We start from the raw sequence: 7,984 nt of genomic DNA on the forward strand, positions 1-7,984 counted from the left end.
CGCATGTTGCTGCTCTCTGTCTGCCTCCAGGCTTCTGAAGACACATGTTGCTGCTCTCTGTCTGCCTCCAGGCTTCTGAAGACGCATGTTGCTGCTCTCTGTCTGCCTCCAGGCTTCTGAAGACACATGTTGCTGCTCTCTGTCTGCCTCCAGGCTTCTGAAGACTCATGTTGCTGCTCTCTGTCTGCCTCCAGGCTTCTGAAGACACATGTTGCTGCTCTCTGTCTGCCTCCAGGCTTCTGAAGACACATGTTGCTGCTCTCTGTCTGCCTCCAGGCTTCTGAGGTCCCACCCAGTTTCAGTACTTCTTCTCTGTTACTACAAATACACTCACATGACTGGGAACCACAGGTGTGTGTGTGTGTGTGTGTGTGTGTGTGTGTGTGTGTGTGTGTGTGTGTGTGTGTGTGTGTGTGTGTGTGTGTGTGTGTGTGTGTGTGTGTGTGTGTGTGTGTGTGTGTGTGTGTGTGTGTGTGTGGTTGTTCCTCTCAAATATTATAAGGATGAATTGTCCGTCGCCAATTAATTCCCAGTCCAACTGGATTGGAACTCGCTCTCTGCATTTAGCAGCAGAGTTAGAAACATTTGTCCACGGCCTAAAAACGTTTCTATTTCACACTTTTGGCTCAAAAATGGTGAAATGGATTTTCTTTGTTTTTGTTTGTTTTTGTTTTTGGTTAGGGTTAGTGTCTGGGTTAGGGTTGCTCTAAAGACTGCAAGAGTCAAGCCTCTGCTTAAGAAACCCTCCCTTGACCCTACTGCTATTCAGAACTACAGACCTGTCTCTCTTCTCTCATTCCTTTCCAAAACCCTCGAACGAGCAGCGTCCGAACAACTTTCTCCCTATCTCTCCCAGAATGACCTCCTGGACCCTCTGCAGTCCGGTTTCAAGGCTTCTCACTCCACTGAGACAGCTCTAATGGCTGTCACAGAGGCCCTTCACACTGCTAAGGCCTCATCCCTCTCCTCTGTCCTTATCCTCCTTGACCTGTCTGCTGCCTTCGATACAGTCAACCACCAAATCCTTCTTTCCACTCTGTCTGACCTTGGCATTTCAGGTTCTACACTCTCCTGGTTTGCTTCCTATCTCTCGAACCACTCATACCAGGTCTTATGGAAAGGGTCCCTCTCCAGATCCTGCCCTCTTACCACCAGGGCTCAGTCCTGGGCCCCTTACTTTTCCTTCTCTATATCAGATCTCTTGCCTATGTGATCTCTTCTCATGGCTTTTCTTATCACTGCTATGCTGATGACACCCAGCTTTTCCTTTCCTTCCCCCCCCCCCCCCTCCGACACTCAAATCAAGGCTCGCATCTCTGCATGCCTCAAAGACATTGGCGACTGGATGTCAGCCCACCACCTCAAGCTCAACCTTGGTAAGACAGAGCTACTCTTCCTCCCAGGGAAAGACTGCCCTCTCGCAGATCTCTCCATCTCCATTGACAACACCACTGTACTTCCCTCCCAAACAGCTAAGAACCTAGGGGTGATCCTTGACAACCAGCTGTCTTGCTCAGCCAACATAGCTGGGACAGCACGCTCCTGTAGGTTCTCCCTCTACAACATCCGCAAAATCCGTCCATTTCTCACAAGAGAAGCGACTCAACTCCTGGTCCAGTCCAGTCACTTATCATCTCTCGCCTGTACTACTGCAACGTGCTCCTGGCCGGCCTACCTGCCACTGACATCCGACCGCTTCAGCTCATTCAGAACGCTGCAGCCCGTCTGGTATTCAACCAACCCAAATTCTCTCATGTCACTCCCCTCTCCCAGGACCACCACTTGCTTCCCATCTCGGCACGCATCAAATTCAAGACACTGGTACTGGCCTACAGAGCAGTACACCAGTCAGCTCCCCTGTACCTGCAATCTATGGTCAGGTTCCAAACCTCTCAGCGCTCCCTCCGCTCCTCCACCAGTGCATGACGCCTCGCCCCTCCTTCGCTACGGGGGCTCAAAAGTCGCTCATCCCGATCTCGACTCTTCTCGTCCCTGGCACCTCAATGGTGGAACGAGCTTCCACCTTCGGTCAGGACAGCTGAATCACTGCCGATCTTTCGGAAAAGACTAAAGACACACCTTTTCAGGCTCCATCTGGGCCCTTCTTGATCTAACTTCTTTCTCTCTCTTTCAAAAAAAAAAAAAAAAAATTAAAACTACTAACCTAAACTAAACTTGTACCACTGTTCCTTCAGAAGTTGTAGTTGCCATAGACTGTGCTCCATAGTCGATTGCTCTATTGCTGACAAAAATGTGTTATTGTAAGTCGCTTTGGATAAAAGCGTCTGCCAAATGACGTAATGTAATGTAATGTAATGTTAGGGTTAGAGGGTCTGACTGAGGTGGTCGCCTTTCGGGGTCGGAGACCCCCTTCCGAGCCTCCGAAGGGGGTCTCCGGTTCCCCGGGGACCCCTCTCCCACGCCCCATGCCTAACTCTAACCCACCCTAACCCTAAACCTAACCTCTCCCACCCCCCACATCTAAACCTAACCTCTCCCACCCCCCACACCTAAACCTAACCTCTCCCATCCCTCTAAAAACTCCCAACCCTGTATAAACTCCCCTTTTTTTCACAATTTTAGAGACAAAAGTGTGAAATAGAATTATATATAGAATAGAATATATAGAATTACGATTTCACATTTTTCTAAGAAAGTGTTACAGCAGCACATTTTGCGATTGGAACTCCTTCCATTTTTTTTTACAAAGTAGACAAAAGCACGCACATCCAAAACCATGACTCCTCGGTGCTGGACAGAGGCACAAGTCAAAAATAGAGTCCACACACTAGACGTTGCTCCCATCAACATTTATTGTTAGCCCTACCACCACGTGGTAGAAGCTTCATGGGAGCAACATGGTGTCCGGACTCCTTCCACTTTGGAAAAATGGCTCCCCTTCAGCTTGAATCTCCTTGCATATAAAAGCATTTTAGACAGGAACTTGACATGTTTCTGATTTCGATTCATATTTCTCTTCAGATCAGAGGTTCAGTCAGAAGTCTAGCAATGTCTTTTCGACCGATGCAGTTCTCACGACTTCAGACTTTCCTCCTGTGGAAGTCGTAGCTCTTGTTTCAGGCTTGCCAATGAAGTCGGGGGGGAAACACAGAGTAGTATTTAGCGTGCCGCTGTAGTAGCCACAGTGTGTCTGTTAGGGTGTGATTCAGAGTCTAGACCTGATACACCCTCCCTGGGATCTCCCATGTCTGCTGTTGATTGGTGAGGGCTGCACACTGGGATGTGGGCCTGGAGGCTGTAAACAGAGAGAGTGGCCGCTCTCCGCCATGAAAGAGGAGAGGCGGCGCCCGGCGTAAACCGACTGAGACGTTTGCGAAAGCTAATAAAGATAAGAGTTGACAGGGCAACAGCGACAGTGCTTTTTTACAGTGTGAATCAGGACCTTTCGCTTGGCCTGTTTCACTCTGCTCCTCCTATCTCCCTCAGCCCACCACACAGCCAACACGCTTCACTACTCCTGGAAGTTATTCCTGTTATACAGACATGCTGGTCCAAATAGCAAAACAAAACAACCAAAATAATATAGTACATGCAAACTGAGGTGTTGTCCACAAGGCATCCTCTATTCCTATATATCCCTATTCCAGGGTATGATAATTATTGTAACAAACGTGTGCAAAATCTTCAGGCGATTGAATAATTTCTGGCAGGTTTGTTATATAGTTAATGACATGCTCTTCAATTGACTGACATTTTCTCATTCATTGAAGGAATATGCCAAGGGACACAGCACCTGGTGCAGCCACCACTACAAGGCCCATAAGTAGCCTCTAGTAGCCAGACTCTTCTGTTCTGTGGCTCCTCGGTGGTGGAACGACCAAACTCCATTCGATCCGCAGAGTCCCTCTCAAGGCTAAAGACCAGGGGCCACAGCTTACGCCCAAGGCCAAGCATTATCTCTGCTAGTTTCTAGCACTCAAAATCTCACTCTTTTCTTTTAATCCACGTACGACTGGGTCAGTACATCAAAGGACGTGTTTCAGCGACCCAGTGGTAATTCAAAGAAACAAAGTGAGATTTTGAGTGCGAGAAACTAGCAAAGATAAGGCTTGTCCTTGCCCTTGCACTTGCACTTGCAGGGGCCTAGCATATGGCCCCAGCTCTTTACTGAACACCTTCTCAGCTGATGGACTGTGTAACATCTCTCTCTATGCACTGCCTCATAGCACCCATGGTGGACCATGCAGAGCTTAGCTTGATGGCGTGGTGTGTGTGTGTGCTGTTCTCTCCTGACTAGAACCTTGTGTTGTATTAAATATCATGTGTTGCTTTGGATAAAAGCGTCTGCCAAATGGCAAATTGTAAATTGTTATTGTGCTGTAAGAAAAATGGGTCTGTGCTTCTAATGGACTTATAAGGCTTATAGGCCCATGAGAAGCAAATACCTGTTTCAGCTATAAGCTGTGTGGAACGCATCACGAAACACTTACAGAAAAATAAATAAATAAATGCTTGCATGTGCAGTATGGTGATGAGGAGTGAAAAGTGAGCATCTGGAAAATGAATTTGATCATTTCCAGGTCTTGAAAAGTTTGGGAATTTAGACAAAAAACTCTGGAAAAAAACACGGTTAATGTTGAAGGTACTGTTGTTTGCCATGTTGTGATGTTTCTGCTTGTGAAGACACGTCTTCATATGGTCTAGTTGACAGTCGACAGCCACTATCAGTGTCATACTGAGTGATCACATTATCCATATCCAGCCAGCAAATGAAGGCCTGAAAACCTAGCCAGTGGAATTTTCAAATGACAAATGAATGATACATCTAGGCCTCTGTGTGTGCGGGTGCATGCGTGTGTGTGTGTGTGCGTGCATGTGTGTGTTTCGCTGTCTGCTGTGGAAGATATGAAAAATGTTATCGAGACAGCTGCAGTAAATTTCAATATGGCCGCCATTTTGTGTCTTTGGGTTTGAAGGCCTGGGTTCCTCTGAGCTGTCAGCATCAGCAATAGAGATTTTCTGTCTAAAATAACATATTAGGGGGGACACGTCTCTTACAACATCCACCCAAAAACAAGCGTATAACTGCCATTCAGTGTAAATCCACTATACTGGCACAAACCCACTTGGACTGTGCAGAAGTCGCCACACCACACGACAACCTGACCTCAAAATCACTGGCGAATAATCTCTTTATTATCTTAAATAGCCTAGATATAAACCAAAGGCTGGAGCTTCATTTAACAACATAGCAAACACCCCCCCCCCCTCATATGGGCTAAAAGCTCTCAAGATGACTTCAGTATTAATTAGTGTATCATCAACCTAACACTATTTCAGAAACTTTAAGAAAAAAATATATATTGTAGGCCTATATATATGAAAGCCTTTTTTTGAATGGAAAAGCTTCCATGTAGCCTACCGGTAACTGCTAGTGCTGATATAATAAAGACGTTATCACTATACACAATGTTAATATTATGGCTTTAATTGTTATATATTATTGCTATATATTATATTATTACTATTTTCATTATTGCTATTTTATTGTTATTATTCGTATTAGTACTTTTAATTAAAAAACAAAATAATAATAATGATGATGATAATAATAATAATAATAATAATAATAATAATAATAATAATAATAATAATAATAGACCAACCAAGCATTATGCTATTATAATATTTAAATCGCAAAATACATTTGAAATTTGAAATGGTCAATTTTGAGACGTGAAATAGTCTTATTATAACCTATTTATCAGAACATCGGTTACTAGCTAGCCTACATTTCTGTCTCCACAGTGCATTCTATTTGCCCATAGCCTGTTAGACTAAAACCTCATTTCTATTGTTAGTAATAAGTTAGTAGTTAGGCTAAGGCTACTAATAAATAAATGTCTGTCTTATTTGCCGTGTTGACTTTGCTCTTGGATGACGCACTCACAGAGTGTAATTTAAAAGTCCTCCTGACACCGTTATCACCTCCACTGCCAAAGCATCCCTCAGCTCACCATGCTGCAAACTAATCCTATAATGCGCCCTTCAGATAGACAGCATTGTTTACAAGCAAGCAGATAATCATCAGATAATCAGACTACTGTAGCCTACCTCATGCAGTCAGCTATCTGCTTAGATCCATCTCTTTGCACGGCGCGCCTCTGTGTCTTGGCCGCGTAAACAGCGTGTTTCCCTCCACGGTGGCTGCAGGTGCGCTAACAACCTGTCTGGAGGGTTCACTCACTGATAGCCTACTCCTGTAACAGCGGCGGTGTGAAGGTGTCGTTTCGGCTGCCCTAGTGCCTTTCAGCCCTGTCTCCACCGGAGATGCGCTCTGCGCCTGTGCAGTGCGCTCTGAGCTCTGGACTTGGGGGGGGGGGGGGGACTCACAAGGATGTTTTCTCAGAATTGCGCGCGTGCGCAGGCACGCACACACACACACACACACACACACACACACACACACACACACACACACACACACACACACACACACACACACAGTTGCTCAGCCCTCTGAGGACAGCATGGTGAGAGAGTTGTCCCCCTCCTCTCACCGGCGTGGTCCTGAGCTGCTGCCGACGAGAAGCGTCTCCCAGCCGGACTCAGCTCGTGCTGAGCCTCCCTGTCTCCTCCACATAACCTACAGTTAGCCCGCCGCCCCCCCCCCCCCCCTCTCCATACGGCCTACAGGCTATTTAGTTCATCTATAGGACCAGCCTCTATACCATACAGTCATCAACATGCACACTTTTTTTTTTATTCTATAGGGCCTATTCTTGTGATTCAAGAATACCTTATTATTACCATCAACAGAGTTGATTGGAATTTGTCTTCATGAGCTCACTTAGACACATGTCCATATAAAACACATTAAACATTAAACACGTATAAAACAGATGAAATAACTTCTAAGCCGTAAAATAGCCTAATCATTAAAAACATCATATAATCAAATAAACTACAACACATACGAGCAACATAGGCAAAACACTATAGGCTAGCCTAGCAGCACCTGTTAGTAGCAACACCAAGAGTGTTTATTTGGTAGCCTATAGCATTTGCCTGCATATCAGCCGTCAACCTAGACCTCTGCTGCGCTGCTAGCATGCATGCTCACACACTCAGCCTGCAGATATAGACGAGAATAATCTAGGCTATATCTCTATACCTCCAGCAATATAGATAATTAAATACAAAAATGATATCAATCTGTCTCAAGAACAATCTCGCTAAATAAATAATCTATAGGCTACCTCAAAAATATTATACCCCAATAAATAGACCTGCACCAAAAACAATAATATGCCAGAATAAATAATCTATAGGCCTACTCAAAGATAAAATCAATAAATACTGTAAGAGCTGAACAATAATCTGCTCAAGAAAATTATACCTCAATGATGATCTCCTGCAATAAATAATTTACCCCATGAATAATCTGTAGCAATAATTACACTCAAAAAGGGTTGCCAGGGCTATTTTGGTATAGCAAGACCAGACCTAATCTGCTTTAAGAAGCCTTTCAGAAAAGTTCTCAAAGCACCAAGGTTCTCTGCAGACCCATGCTGTGAAAAACCACAACAGAACATTTTAATAACGATGCTATTATTTATTCTGATTTACCTCCTTAATTTTAATAAATCACAACGTACGTGTAGAACCATATAGGGCTCTAACCAAGGAACCATCGTTTTTTGTAATACCACAAGCAAGAGCCCATGACACTGATTTTTATTTAATTTTAATTTCATTCCATTTTATTTCATTTTTGTTATAGCCTATATTGTTCAGAATATGTGATGACTTAAAGTAAAAGGGGGAAATTTAAAACCTGGCTAAATCAGAGGGTTGTTAAAACGTCCCTAAACCCTTTCCTTAGGCTGCTGATTTGGGTTATTTCATGCATTCCTAAATGGATCTCTAAGGCACAATAAAGGGTCTATGAGGAACCATTTGAGCATGGTGCTGTAAGGGCTCTTCTGGCACCAAAGCATGTTCTGCTCTATGGCACCAAGCC

This window comes from Poromitra crassiceps, assembly GCF_964638095.1.
Source record: "Poromitra crassiceps genome assembly, chromosome: 5".
In the NCBI taxonomy this organism is placed as follows: Eukaryota; Metazoa; Chordata; class Actinopteri; order Beryciformes; family Melamphaidae; genus Poromitra; species Poromitra crassiceps.